Source organism: Mustela erminea, chromosome 1 (assembly GCF_009829155.1).
Source record: "Mustela erminea isolate mMusErm1 chromosome 1, mMusErm1.Pri, whole genome shotgun sequence".
Lineage (NCBI taxonomy): Eukaryota > Metazoa > Chordata > Mammalia > Carnivora > Mustelidae > Mustela > Mustela erminea.
In genome coordinates this window covers 163,384,873-163,400,407 of record NC_045614.1, presented here as the reverse complement: position 1 = coordinate 163,400,407, position 15,535 = coordinate 163,384,873, and the positions used below count along the sequence as shown (strand labels likewise).

The 15,535-nt window shown below is 35.8% G+C and overlaps 2 pseudogenes; both read right to left on the bottom strand.

Moving 5' to 3' along the window:
- The window catches only part of LOC116591431, a 43,702-nt pseudogene that overhangs the window by 25,205 nt on the left and 2,962 nt on the right, over window positions 1-15,535 (bottom strand).
- On the bottom strand, window positions 15,018-15,134 carry LOC116581539 (annotated as a pseudogene).

Genomic DNA, 15,535 nt, shown 5'->3' with positions numbered 1-15,535 from the left:
AGAGGTATAGCAGTGATGTGGCCACAAGGCAGGAAGTGCAGGCTGCCCTTCTAGTAGATGCTGGAAAGAGCAAGGCAAGAATTCTCCCCTTGAGCTTCCAGAAGGAATGCAACCTAACTGACACCTCATATTGACCCCAATGAAATCTATTTTGGACTTCTGAATTCCAGAACTCTGCGTCGCTTTAAGCTACTAATTTTGGTGTATTTGGTGTATATGATTATAGGAGTAACAAGCACTAGTAGAGATTTTGTCTGTGTGTGTGTGTGTGGAAATTATATATATACGTATGTATATATGTATACATATATGCACACACATATATACATATGTACTTATATATGTAACAAGCACTAGAGAGATTCTGTGTGTGTGAAATCATATATATGTACTTATGATTTCCACATATATATGATTTCCACACACACACACGAAGTCTCTACTAGTGCTTGTTACTGCTATAACAGTGATATTACATATATATATATGTATACATATATGCATATATATATGTGTGTATATATATGTATATATATGATAAAATTAGTTAGACCACCTGAAGGACAAGGAGCTGAGATATTTATATGCCATCTCATAAGTATTTTCAATTAAAAGCTACTCCTTTTAGCCTTTATTCCTTTCAGATAAGGAGAAAGAACTGCCTTTCACAGTTGTGCAATAAAAGCCTCAGGTATAGAGGTGCAGAAACTGGTGGTTTTATTCCTTATGTGGCACATAAGGAATAGCATGGAGGACTTTAGTGGAAGGAAGGGAAAAATGAAGAGGGAGATCAGAGTGGGAGATGAACCATGAGAGTCTATGGACTACAGGAAATAAACTGAGGGTTTTGTGTGGGTGTTGAGGGATGGTTTAACCTGATGATGGGTAATTAAGGAAGGCACATATTGCATGAAGTACTGGGTATTATACCCAAACAACGAATCATGTTCTGTATGGTGACTAACATGACATTTAAAAAAAAAAAAAAAGGAAAGAAAGAAACTGGTGGTTGGAAGTTATTGAGAAAGGACTAAGAACAGCACCGACCATCTGATGCAAGGATTAAATGGGATCATGTAAGCAAAAACATCTTGCATGGTGTCCCGTAAAATGAATACATGAGAAATGTTACCTTCTGTCCTCCCTTTCCTATCTGTCAAAACCATACTCTCCCCTCAAATCCAGTTCAGATACCACCTTTTTTCCTGAAATCTGTCTACGGCAAGAACAGTTAACTTTGGTGTAGTATGTGCATACTTCATTGAAATACTACTACAATTTATTTTTATTATTTATTTACATATTTATTATTGCTACTAAATTATGAATCCCTGAGAACAAAGACCATGTTTAATTCATTCAGAGCTCCCATGTATAATATAGTGTGTCTAAAAATTCAGGCCCACAGGAAACATTGGTTGAATGAACAAATTTTTATTTTCAAAACTCAGTTCCCATCCCCCAAAGAGGTTAGATTTTATAATTATTTCACACCTTGTGTAGTGTCATCTAGGTGCTTTTATAATTTTTCAGAGGATTCTTGGTCCTTGCCTTGTTTTTACATCAGCAGCTTCACCAAGGAATCTCTCCTAAGACAGAGAATCTGATGCCCTACATCATCACCCCCATAACTGAGTCATTTTCATTAGTCTCACTACCTGTCCTGTCAATGAAAAGTTACACTGGATAATAGAAACTAAAAGCAGTGCCTGGGAAACTTGCTTTTTTTTTTTTTTCTTTCTTTCTTTTTTTAATCCTAAACATCTGTAAAAATAAGGAGTCTCGCCATGGGATGTATTTTTATTTATTAAGTAGAAAAAAATAGAGCTACTCCTAGCAATCAAGCTAGCAGAGTGCAAGAAGGTATCTACTTTATTCTTCTTTGTTTCCACAACATTTATAACCTCTACAAAGCAGAGAACAGCTGTTACACTGGCAATCTGCAGTGTATTTTGGGCAAGTAGGGCAGCAGGGTGACTAATGTGCACTGTAATGGCATTATAAGTGACTCACTAGAGTGCAATTATCAGTATAGTTGCCACATGCTTGGTTTATGATTAGGTTAATCGGTTCCTTAGCTTATTTCATTCTGTGTCTTCCTCTAGTATACTCTGTTCTCTTGCTTGGGAACCTAGGCATAGACTTTACTTGAGGTTGTTCCCTGGTTAAACTTCACATGTCACCTTGCTACAAGTTGCTATTTTCCCTGGGTCTTGTTTGACCCCATAGACCAATTTACAAACTGTACCACTGTGCAAAATTCAATCAATGCTGAATTCCCAAGGCTGCATGTGTCTTAGCAACCAGGAGTCTCTCAAGGGAGCATGCTAGTTTCCTTTATTACTTTTCTTAAACTTGTTATTCATGGTCAACAGGACACACAGGGAGGAGATGGTGTTAATGCTTCACATGGAATGGGCATCTCATAGGCAACTCATGGGCTCCTCAATTTGCAAATGACCAGAGGACAGTGCTTTCTGGAGCAGTCCATGAGCTATGGCCTGACATTAGAGAGGCAATAAAGGCAGTACTTTCAAGTTCCATTTCTTTAATCACTGTATTTATTTGGAAGCAAAGCTAAATTTTCTCATTCTTTTTTTTTTTTTTCAGCACAACTCTGATCATTTCTCACTCCTACTCAGAAGTCCTGAATGAATTCCTAATTGTCTCAGACAGAATTTTAATTTTCCTAACATAGACAGACTCTAGGTTGTCTCTACTTATCCTCACCTTAGTGTACACCTTGAATGTGAGTGGAGTCTGTAACTTGCTGTTAACCAATAGTATATGGTAAAGGTGATGGTGTATAATTTCCATGATTATGTTACACTCTGCTAGTGTTAAGACTCTTCTTGGTGCCTTGAAGTAAGTGGCCATAACAGGGTAACCCACCAGGCAAGAAACTGTGGTGGATCTCCAGGAACTGGGGGCAGCAACTGGGAGCTGAGGTTGGCTTCTGCCCAAGAGTCAGCAAAAGCAACTGATCCTCAGTCCGAAAGTTTCAAGAAAAATTGTACCATCACCACTTTGGGCAGGAAAGTGGGATATTCCCCAGTTAAGCCTCCAGAGGAGAATGCAGCTGACTCACACGATTGTAGCCTGTGAGACCCTAACAAAGAACTTAGTTAAGCTGTGCCTAGACTCCTGGTTCACAGAAATTTTGGGATAATAAATGTGTGTTGATTAAAGCACTAAAATTGTGGTAATTTATTACACAGCCATACAAAACTAATACAGAAATCAAAGACTTCTTTAATTTAGCTATCTTTTTAGCTTCTTATATTCATGTGTGTGTTGTAAATTCCTGTCACACAAGATATTCTCTGAATAATCAGGATTCTTATCTGTAAAATGCAGATATTAAGTAACTCACTGGTGTACAATTATCTTCACACTAATGGGGGATAATGATACTTGAAAAGTTTTTGTGAGTATTAAATTGTATGACACACGGAAGCACTTACTGCAGTTTTTGGAGTATTGTAGACATTCAATAAATATTAATTTCCCTTCTTTTCTAGTTTCCTTCCTTTTCCAAATAATCATTTTGGCCCACAGTCTCCATGCCTTTAATTTTCATAGTCCTTCTTTCCAGAATGCCCTCCACACTCGTCTCTGTAAGTACGCACCGCTTAAACTTCAGCTCAGATTTATCTTCTGTATAAAACATTTTTCCACAAGAATCATAATCTCACTCCATCTGTGTCCTTTCATGACTAAAAAACATAATAACAGTTGTGATTGAGATATAAAGTGATTTACTGTTATGTTTCTAAAGGAGAGAGACATGTCGAAGTAAACCGGTGAGGGTCTCCCGTATTTACACAGTCAGTCTTTTTGGAGCTCTCCCTGGTCTCATCTGTATCAGGCTCCATCAGTGTCCAGTGCAGGCCAGATATTGGGAACTGATACGAGAGGTCTGAAACTTCTATTACATGTTTACTGTGTTTCTGGCACATGCACCACCTCTATTGTGCGGGGGTTGCTTTTCTTTATAACCATCTCACTTTTTTTTTTTTTTTTTTACTTTCTCGCAACATTTCAATAGAAACAGATGAAGAGATTTGTAGTATTTAGTATTTAATTTTTTAAAGAAAGATGAGGATAGAGACAATACTAGGCAGAATTGTTAATTGGTGAGTTAAGGGGTGGAGGATGCTTTATTATTGTTATTCAGTCACAGTATTCCCTCTGGGCGCAGTCACATATTCCATAGCCTTTGTCCCAATTACGCTTTATTCCTGTTTCTTTCTTTCATATAATTTACATGACTTTCTTCACCTATAGAATGGGCAAAGTTGAGCCTGAAAGAAAAATAAGGCAAAAATAGTATTTGTGGAATAAAAATGCCCCATTGAATGACAGTAGAAATACCATTTCCGTAATCCTCACAAAATGTCTTTTTTGCTCCCTGTAGTTTCCATCTTTTGAATTTGATATGACATTGGCATCTAAAATGATCATTATCATATGTTTTTCTCTTCATCCCTCAAATGTATACAGCTGTTAGTTTTTCATGAGAGTCCTATAATGTAGCTGGCAAAGTAGTAGTTCCATTAAGACGGATTCGCTTTGGAGAGAAAAGAAATCCCCCTACTATTTTTTTTAATTCACTAACATTTTTAGGATCATATTTTATTTCCTTTAGGTATTTTCCCTTTTGGTACAATCTGTTGTGTGTTGGCTGAGTGGAGTTTTTCCATAAATTTTGCACGTGCATATGCACTAAATTGAGTGGCTGTCTAGCAGTGACAGGCGGGAAGATGTTCTACTACATGTTCAGTTGTTCCCAGGGGCTTTCCGGGCTGTTGCCATGATTCTGTAGCCTGTAATCTAGTTATTTATCTTCTCTTCCTTTGTAAATGTACAAATAACTCAATCACATTTTTAAAAAATATGTATTATACTAGCATTTGGTTGCTGAATCTTTGACTTGTCTGGTTATATTTGTATCACAGAATATGAACACACTTGAAATATTAAATATAAAAGGAAATAAAAGAAAGCTTAGTCCTACTCAAACAAAGTAATGTAAGATATAGTCTAGTTAAACTTCTAATTATACTCTTCTGATATACAGTTAGCTTGAAGATACAGGTTGAAATCTACCAAGAGGAGAAACACACAATATTCCCTTAGTTATTTCAGAAGAGAACAGTGCTCATTCAATGGGAAGCATGGTTTCATTCTGAGTTAATCTTTAGAATACTTGAAACATTTATTTACAATTTAATCCCATCAGAGGTGTTATCTTCCATGTAAAAAGCTCATGTAATATACTATTACTTAAAAACTCATTTTAACTGAGAGAAAATTTGTTCTGGAGAATTAAGTGCTGTCAAAGATGCCTTTTTGGGATTCAACTGAAGTACCTTGTTTCTCTATACAATCTTTCTCCCACACTTCATCCTGTACCTGCATCTGCCACTATTGTCTGTCAGGCAAAATAACTCTAATACCAAAAGTTTTATATACACCATACTGTTCAATACTAGAAATTTTGTTCAGATCCCTAAGATTTACTATGAAAAAGTCATTCATAGGGCTTCTGTCTTATAAAGCTTAAATAAGCTTAAGTCCATAGGATCACACTGAGAAGGACATTTTTGAGAATGGAAAACTGGAAATATTTGGGTGCCTATCTCTTCTGAAACTTCTTCAGACTGTCTTCAAATACTTGAACATCTGAAGATAAGAATTATGTTTGTTTCATGTATCTTAAATGAGTAGAAGTAAGGTTAGTGGAGAAAAGGAGTTGATTTTTACTATATTAGCAGATTTCCCATAGGGTGACCTTCATTAAGCATGACAAGCAGAAGCAGGGGAAAGATGTCATAGATAGGACTCAAGTACCAGATGATATATTAAACCAGAGAACTGCTAAAACTCCTTAAAAAAATCTAAGATTCTATTAGGAATCTTTAAGGACAAAGCCTCCAGTTTCTAAAACTCTGATCTCGTTACTGAATAGTTTCAGGTTGCCTTTCTTCCTCTATCTGTGATGCCTTTTACTGACTATTCATCATTTTTTATCAATGATCAGTACTATGATAGATTGAAATGTCTATACAGGGAATCAGTGATGTCCAAAGGGACGAGAGAGCACTATGCCTTACGATCCACCACTGATTGGATCCTATTCTTCAATAAAATCCACTCATTATCAAAAACCTAAGAAAATAAGCATATAACTCAACATGAAGGATGAGTTATATTTCATTTTAGATTTAAGAATTTTTCCTTTCCTTTGATAATGTCTGTGTTTTCCCTGCCTGTAAATTAATTAATTTTTGCCATTTGCTTTCTGAATAGGTACAGGAAAGTGATTTTAATGACTTTTGAATCTGTTTATTATAAATAGAGAAGAAAATTTTAATTATAGATATATTAGTCAGGGTTTTTCTGAGAAATAGAAACAATAGGATATATATAGGAAGAGATAAAAAGAGAGGAGAGACAGAGATTTAAGGAACTGGCTCATGTGATTAATCTGAAATCTGCAGTGTGGGCTGACAGGCTGGAAAAGCTGATGTGACAGTTCAGGTCCAAAGACCATCTGCCATGGAATTCCTTCTTGCTAGACGAAGGTCAGTATTTGGTTATATTTAGGCCTTCAACTGATTGGAGGAGTCCCACCCATATTACAGAGAGCAGTCTGCTTTACTCAACTCACTGATTTAAATGTTAGTCTTATTTCAAAATACCTTATGGAAACATACAGGATATTGTTTGGCCAAACATCTGGTCACTGTAGTCTAGCCAAATTGACACATAAAGTTAGCTGTCACTATGGGAATGTATCCATTGAGGTCTTCCACAGTTTTTGTTTGTTTGTTTGTTTGTTCTTTTTTTCAAAGATTTTTATTTATTTATTTGACAGACAGAGATCATAAGTAGACGGAGAGGCAGGTGGGTGGAGGGGGGAGGCAGGCTCCCTACTGAGCAGAGAGCCCATTGTGAGGCTTGATCCCAGGACTCTGAGATCATGACCTAAGCTGAAGGCAGAAGCTTAACCCACTGAGCCACCCAGGCACCCCAAGGTCTTCCACAGTTTGAATTTTTGTCAGGAAAGTGATTCTTCATTTTTCTTCTTTCCTTTCTCCAGACTGTTGTTTTGTTGTTAAAGATTTTATTTATTTATTTATTTGACAGACAGAGATCACAAGTAGGCAGAGAGGCAGGCAGAGAGAGAGAGAGGGGGAAGCAGGTTCCCCACCGATCAGAGAGCCCCGATGTGGGGCTTGATCCCAGGATGCTGGGATCATGACCTGAGCGGAGGGCAGAGGCTTTAACCCACTGAGCCACCCAGGTGCCCCCTCCAGACTGTTTTAATTGTAATTTTATGCTTCATATTATTAGCACATAGGAAGCTATAATTCGGGTTTTTGTTTTATGAAATTTCCACTACCTTGTCACTGTCACTGGTTTTTTTGGGGGGGGGCGGTGGGAGTTGGGATTTGTTTTATTTTGTTTTGTTTTGTTTTGTCTTGTTTCTTCACTTTACACATTGTAGTAATTGGATAAGAACTTGACCAGGTCTAAGAGAAACAGATTTAACTTTTAACCTTATCTAGGTACTTTCAACTACTTTATTTAAGTAGTTGGGTTTTTCAGAAATGTGCTATTCAAAGTGCAGTCTGTGAGTCATTGAATAACACTGGTTTAGACCTCTGATGCTGACACTTAGAGTGAAGATTTTAAGACTTGGCATCTAATTATCCCTATTTGTTTCATTACATGATATTTCTGAAACCCTATTTCATAGAAGTATTTGTTAATAGTAATGATTATTTATATGTTAGATTAAAACAGCATTTAATTAAACTGATTTAGAACCTTGTAAGGATGCTAAGAAATATTTTATGTTTAAAGTATAATCACTAGAAAATATCTGGCAATTATTCTAATTGCTTAGGTAAGTGGTCACTTTGGTAAATACTAACAAGCCCCTTACTTAGCAATGTGTCTTTATTATTTAGGATCAAATGATTTTCAGGTGTATATTTTAATATTATGTGAGAGTCAGTGATTTTATTTGTTGAAATTCTTAAATACTTTAGTACTTACCTCTGTGAGACATTATTCAGCAGTTAGAAATTAGATACAATATGCAAACCAAAAGTTAATTAAAATGGGTTATTCCTCGTCTCATTCAAAATATTCATGCTAGCACCTTCCTTGGGGTAGCATATAAATTTATAAATTCTAGACCTCCCCTTCCATATCATTACAGATATATACAAAGTTTGTTTAACTAATGATTAGTTTTACTTCTTAACATTACTCAGTTCAACAGCCTGCCTAGCCATGAACAGTGGCTCATCCACACCCTTCCTCAGATATAGTGGGATAAATTATATAATATATCTAAAATGTTTATTTTATCTTAGAGATAATATTATGCTCCTGTGGTGTTTTTAACATAATCCTCACAACAATATAACAAAGTCTGATTATTGCTTTTTTAATAAAGTTTAAAACTAAGGCTTAGACAATTAGGTTGAACACTACTGAGTAAGTATTAAAATTCACATTTTTATAAAAACTAAAACTTGGTGACAACTGGAATTGGCATTCAGAGATGCATCTGGGAGATTCCACAGCTTGTGATTCTGCCAATACTCCTGATGCCTTTATCCATAGAATACTGAATGTGGCCATCTAAAGGCTTAATACAATCAAAGAAGAAGCCTCACTTTGGGTAATAGTCTTTGGCTTCTAAATCTTGGCTAAAATGGAAAACCTTGCAAAACTTCATGTATAAGAGCCACATCCAAGGAAACATATTGGGTTTTCCCAAAAGAAAAAGATTGCATTATGGAAGTTAGTTACATCCTGAAGCAGATGGTCTCATGATAGTTTTGTTTTAAGTTTCTGTTTAATCATAGTTTTGAACCTAATTATGTTGCCTAATTATGTATTCCATCCACATTTATACAACTTGAATTACCTATGTAACTCCTTAATTATTTTCTAATACAGAAAACTAATGGTATTTTACTATTTGATTGGCTTGGAATTCGAATGCTATTATATTGCTCCATTAAATGAAGGAAAAGTTCAGGAAGAAGAGAAAAGTAAGAAATTTTGGTAATAATAGTTTGCTTCCTTGAGGCTATACAGTCCAGAAATCCTATTTGGAAAATACTTATATAATGACATTGTTGAGGATTGCCTCATGAATGTTAACTCCTCTGAACCTCTAGATTAAACCTTTATCCACCTGAGTAGCCAGAGAAAGATACAAGCCTAGGAAAGAAAAAGAGAGCGAGAGAAACAGAGAGACAGAAAGAGATAGACAGAAACAGAGACAGAGGGAGGGAGGGAGAGAGAGAGGTAGATTGAGATCATGGTACCCATCTGATGTGTAGTGCTGGCTATGTACTATGCTGAACTCAGGTGGGTAATGAGGATGTGGGGTGATGCATAACAATCATTTGGAACAGGCTATTCTGCACATTAATCAGTTGTCTTCATGGTTCATAATGATTACTAAGAAAAAAGACCTACATTAAGAGGGTTAATGGGACGAGCTATAGTCTTGTGACTATAATTGATATTCATCATCTGCCTTATCCATCACTCAGATTTCACTCATCCAAATCCACATCAATTGATCGAAGTTATTTGCCTGGTGAAGAAATCCAAACTTTTATTGCTGATCCTTGATTGCCTTGACCTTGTCGGATTGCATTGATATGATTGCCCATTTACTTTTATCACTGGAAAAAAAGGGAAAAAAAAGATCAATGAATCTACTTCCAGAAGTACTCTTCCTTGCCTCTGTTATGTAAGAAGAATACTAACTTATTTGTAAATAAATATGTATTTCTCATATGTATGTATATATTTGTATCACATATGTATTTCACATCTACACGAAGATACATAAATATGTATGTATTAGTCAGTGTATATATTATATGTGTCATCATATATTTGATATGTATAAGATATCTCTACTGAACACACACATGCGCACACACAAGACAGAAAGTTTAACTTTGGTCTATTTCTCCCCCTATGTAAAACTAATGAATAAGTGTACTTCTCTACTTCCTGAGAGGAATTTCCCTGCTGCTGTCCTAAGAGCATCTGTCTACCTACAAGTGAAATTAAATGAAATAGCAGTCTGTTTTATTCACACCAGCATATAGAGATGAACCAGGGCAGAGTTGTATTATTCTCCATCCATTGCTTGGGGACACTCACTACCACCCCTATTATCCCCACCCCTTGAAGCCTTATGTGTAAGCTGAAGGTGGTATTGTAATATAATAATGGTGGATGGCATGGATGCTTTGGGCCAACTATCCATGTAATTTTACTTTTGGCTTCTTTTTTTTTTTTTTTTTTTTTTTTTTTCAACCTGTCTTACTTTTGGCTTCTGAACTTGCACAGGTTCTATGCCAAATGTGTCATTTCTAGTGTATGACAGATTGGTGATACTCCTGCTCAACAATGTGAGTTGGAAGATATGACATACCAGATCACTGTGAACAACTCCATTTGGAGTCTCTTGACATCTCAGTCAGTTGCTGAGGCTCTGCTGTGCCCCAAGAAGATAACAGGACCAGATATTCAAGTACTATTAAAAAAAATTAAACCCAAACTTCTAAGAGTCTATGCTGCAAATTTCAGGATTTGCTGGATATTCTGCAAGTCATCCTTTTCTATGATTAGGTGCCTCTAGCTCAATTAAATCTACTGGGTTATTTGGTAGGACTGCTTGTACTACAGGCTGATGCTGAGCCCTCTCTTGCTCTGGGCTCCACCTAAATCTGGAGGCCCGGTAAGTCACAGAGTAAGAATCAGAGCTCTGGCCCTAAGTGTGGTATATGTTATCTCTAAAATCCAGAGATATACCAGGAACTGCTGTTTTCATCATAGGGATACAGGATGTGTCTATGGAAAGAACATCCTCCATATCTTTAAACCCTTAAAAATTCACTGATATTGTAGGCTCTGAATATTTTGGAGGTGTATTATCTACCAGCTGGACACACAACATATCTTTCTACGGTGTTGAGATTTGTTGTCACTCACTGCTCTCCAGGTCTAATTAACATACCATCATCATTATAGTGAACAAATATGATTTTCTGAAGACTGTCAGGACAGTTGAGGTCCTTGCAGATCGTATGTCACAAACAGGAGAAAACTCAATATGGCCCTGGGACATGACAGTGAACTATAAAGTCACTTGTAAAAACAAACTCCTTTACTCCTCTTTACTTATCAAGGTAGAAGGGAATGCACTTGTCATATCAACAGTTACATATCAAGTTCCTGTGTTATATTGATCTGCTTCAGTAAAGATATCACGTCTTATATACAGCAAATGTTATTGGGCTACCATTTATTAAGTCTACAGTCTACTCTTATCTTCTGTGATCTCTCTGGTTTCTGCCACCCAGAAAAACATGGTAGATACTGGAAATCTTAACCCATGCACACTTTAATGTCTTAAGAGAGAACTGATCTGTGAAATTTAGCCAAGATAGAACATTGATTGCAATTTATGATTTTAGGTGGGCCCAACATTTTACTCAGCCCTTCCTACAATAATGATTCTTACTCTAAAAGTCAGAGTGAATCCATGAACCTACTGGGCTTTCCATAAAAGGACCTGGGCTAGGACTCCACTTATAATGGCTTTCATAAACTCCACTCTTACTGGGGGCTTTGATAGTCTCTCTGGTCTGGATATTTTTCTTTTTACAGTGTATACCTACTTTGACAAATGACTGCAGGTTTTATTGAGGGGAAATATTTGGGGAGTATTCATCATATAAATTTGTGGTGGCATTACAAGGTCCTACTGAAGGAGACCTGGCCTCCCCTCAAATTGATGGGCTGTGTATATGACAACCAGGTCAGATCAGGAAACAGGGATCAGACTCTGAGGGATCAGACTTTTCCATTGCAGTGTATGAAAGAAAATCCTTACCTTCTACCCCTAAATAATCTGAAACAGACATAAAAACTGAATTTATAAAACATATATATATAAACATTAAACTGATATATATATTTATTAAACATATATATAAACAGAATTAATTTATTAAACATATATATGAACATAAAAACTGAATTTAGAAGGCACTGTGTCTCCAAACAATAATTTTATATAGGATTTGAGAAGCATTCAGGGATCAGCTATCATCCAGCCAAGGAAGCGTTTAGGGATTTGTTGGTTTTTAACTGTGAAGTCACAACCACCAGAGCAGTCTGTATTGTCTGGCTTTAAGAAGCATGGGCTGCTACTGACTGGCTGAATTCAGAGGCATAAGTACTGAGGCAAAGCTGTCACTGATCAGTTGGGATGGGTTTTAACTGGCTATAACAGTAACCATTTGTGGCGGGGCTATAACTGGAAGAATCAATATTTTTCTTCATTGAAATTTCAGAATGGAACTGTGTTCTCAAGTAGCTAAGAATAACCTTTTGCTCATCACATCTTGATTTTTTTTTTTTCTGGATACATAAGCTAATGTATACACTAGTTGTCCATTTCTTTTGCCTCTATGAACAACATTAGCCATTGTTACAGAACCTATGACCAGGATAGCCTGGTAATCTTTGTGTCCAATATGGTAATTACATCCACTTTGCTTCTGCTATTCTGTAATCTTAGCATCCAGTTGACTCTAGTGTATTCAGTTCCATGGTAGCACTTGTTACTGTCAAACTTGGTCTCTAGAGAATAGTCACTGCCAGATTCTTAGGGATGCTAGTGACTTCCCTCACCAAGGAATTCCTCAAAGCCTTAATGAAAGGCGTTTTCTTTCACCCTTTTAAGGAATGTAGTCAAGTGGTACTTCATATTTGCACAAAACTCTTTGTACATGCTTACATTTCTGAATCTTTTGACCTTTTTCTGAATGCTTTGTCAGGGCAGTCCAAAATCTCTGCATTATTAAGACAATTGTCATTTCCAAGCTTCAAGAAATGCTTATCAGGACTATATCAGGCCAAACTCCTGGAATGCTAAGTCCTGAATCATAAGCAAGTGATCTCATGTCTGTAAATTCTCTGCTACCAGCTTTATGGTCCACCCCCACCCTGGTCCAGTATAGTCAATTCTGCTTCCCCATGTGTTCTGCTAGTTTCTGCAGGTGCATTTTAGTCAGGTTCTGCAGTGCTTTTGGTAAATAAGCAGAGACTAAATTTTTCTTTTAAAAACTGTTGAGCAATGGCACCCATTCATTGGACTGGAGGTAAAGAGGAAAGGCAGGGGAGGGTCTTGGGGAAAATGAACAGCATGTTATAAGACAGTTGGAGAGGTAAAATCCTTGCACAGTATTTAGGAGAGTTAGACAACTCTAGCAAGGAGGGGAAATTTCTTCTTCGTATGCATAGGGTTTAGCTACTGTGAGGTTCAAGAATATGAGGCCCATACACTCAAATGCATCTATGCAAAGTCTGAATGGTTTCTTCTTTCTTGTGAAGTTTTTGGCTTTAGGGAAGAAAACGTTTGACATTTGTGAAAGTAGGAAACTAGAGATGTTTAAAATGAATACAACAGCACAGGTTAGAGGTATGTAAGATTGGGTGCGTGAAGAGAAGAGAATATTATTGATAATAGAAATTTTTGGAAAGTGTAAGAAATAAGTGATTAAATCATAAAATAAAAGATGTATTTTAACAAAATGAACAAACACTCTTTCTTTCAAGGAAGTAGGGAAATAAAAACAAAGAAGCCTTTGTCAGCATTAAGGGCTGAAGAACAAGGAAGATCAAAAAGTTGGACCTAGAAGATCTGGATTGTGTCAACCAGGATGGCACTTAGCCTATAAAGAGAGAATATAGGATGAGGGACTTGAGTAGTATGCAAAACCTTTGGAATATATGGTCTAAGTAATATGATAGGGAGACATTAAGTCATGGAGTCATAAATCCATTATTCAGCCTACTGAATAGATAAATACACCAAATGTTAATGAGGTTGCAAAAATAATTTGTTATGAGTTTTATACAATGGTCTGTGACCTAGATCAGTGTGTTTATGAAGTGAAATTAAAGAAAATAATGGAAGAATATAATTCAATGAAAAGAGACAAGCAATATGAGCATATCAGCTATTCAATTAATGATTGATACCTTTTATTATTTCCATAGATTTTGAAAAGATGTTTATTAAAATTTGATATTCATTCTTGATTAAAACTCACAATAAAGTGGGAATTCAAAGCCCACCCCCCACACACACACACTCTCACACATACCCCAGAAGCCCAACATCATGCTTAATGGCAAGGCATTAAGGAGGTGGGGGAATAAATAGCATTCTCATCAAAAGTTAAATATAAGACAAGAATGTCCTTTGTCACAATCATTATTTATGATTGCTCAAGTGAAGCCAACAACACAAATCAGGTAGAATAAAGAAGAGGCATTCAGTTGAAAATCAGACAAAATATTTGTAGATGACATATTTGTTTTCCTGGAAAAATCCAGAGAGTTAATTAGAGCATTATTATAAGTGTTGAGAAATTTTAGTAAGGTGTGTGAGTATAAGCATATTATTAAAATACTCTTTCATATTTATAAACAAAAGAAGCAGTTTGAAAATCTAATGAAGGAATGACTTTGTTAGCATTGTATACTTTAAATACCTAGGAATATACTTAATATAAATGTGATAGATCTATATGAAGAAAATATTTAAAACACAAAGTGTTGCATATTTCAAACATATAGAAATAAACAAAATAATGGATGGATCTCTATACACTCATCATCCAATCACAGCAATATTGTTTCACGTATATTCCTATCCATATCCATTCCAGAAATGAATGATTTTATTGACAAATTTTCTGTTGATTTTTCTTGAAGTATGCAATTATCCTTTAATTACTCATAATATCTTGATATCACAAAATATCCAATTGTCCATCATGATATTCGATTTTTATATGAATAAAGTCGTGTGTGTGTGTATACTTAAGGTATTGTATACAGATGGTTCAAGTATATATATATATATATATATATTTTTTTTTTTTTTTTTCAATATGGAACACTTCATGAATTTGTGTGTCATCCTTGTGCAGCCTAGCACAGGAGCCAAGCTAATCTTCTCTTTATCATTCCAATTTTACTATATGTGCTGTCAAAGTGAGCACAGTACAAGTATATTTGTTGAGGTAACTAAAAATTGTATTATTTGTCCTGTGTAGTTTCGCATAGTGTAGTTTGACTTACTCCTCTGAATTCTCTGTTTCCTGTAAATCAGCTCTTTAGCCTTGATCTTATTTGAGCTCATTTTTTTTTTTAGCAAGAATATAGGTAATGTAATGTCTGGTTGTCTCTATTTTTGTAGTTAACATGTCATGCTCAATTACTAGGTTCATTCATTTAATAGGAATTCCAAAATGGTGATGTTCTAAGTCTGACTTTAATTTGTAACTTACTAGCTGAGATATTTCTATAAAGAACAATTTTCCTCTTCTCTGTGGCAGAATGTGTATAGGAAAACAGGATAAGTTTACATTTTTTTCTAGTTAGCAGTTTGTATTTTTTTCCC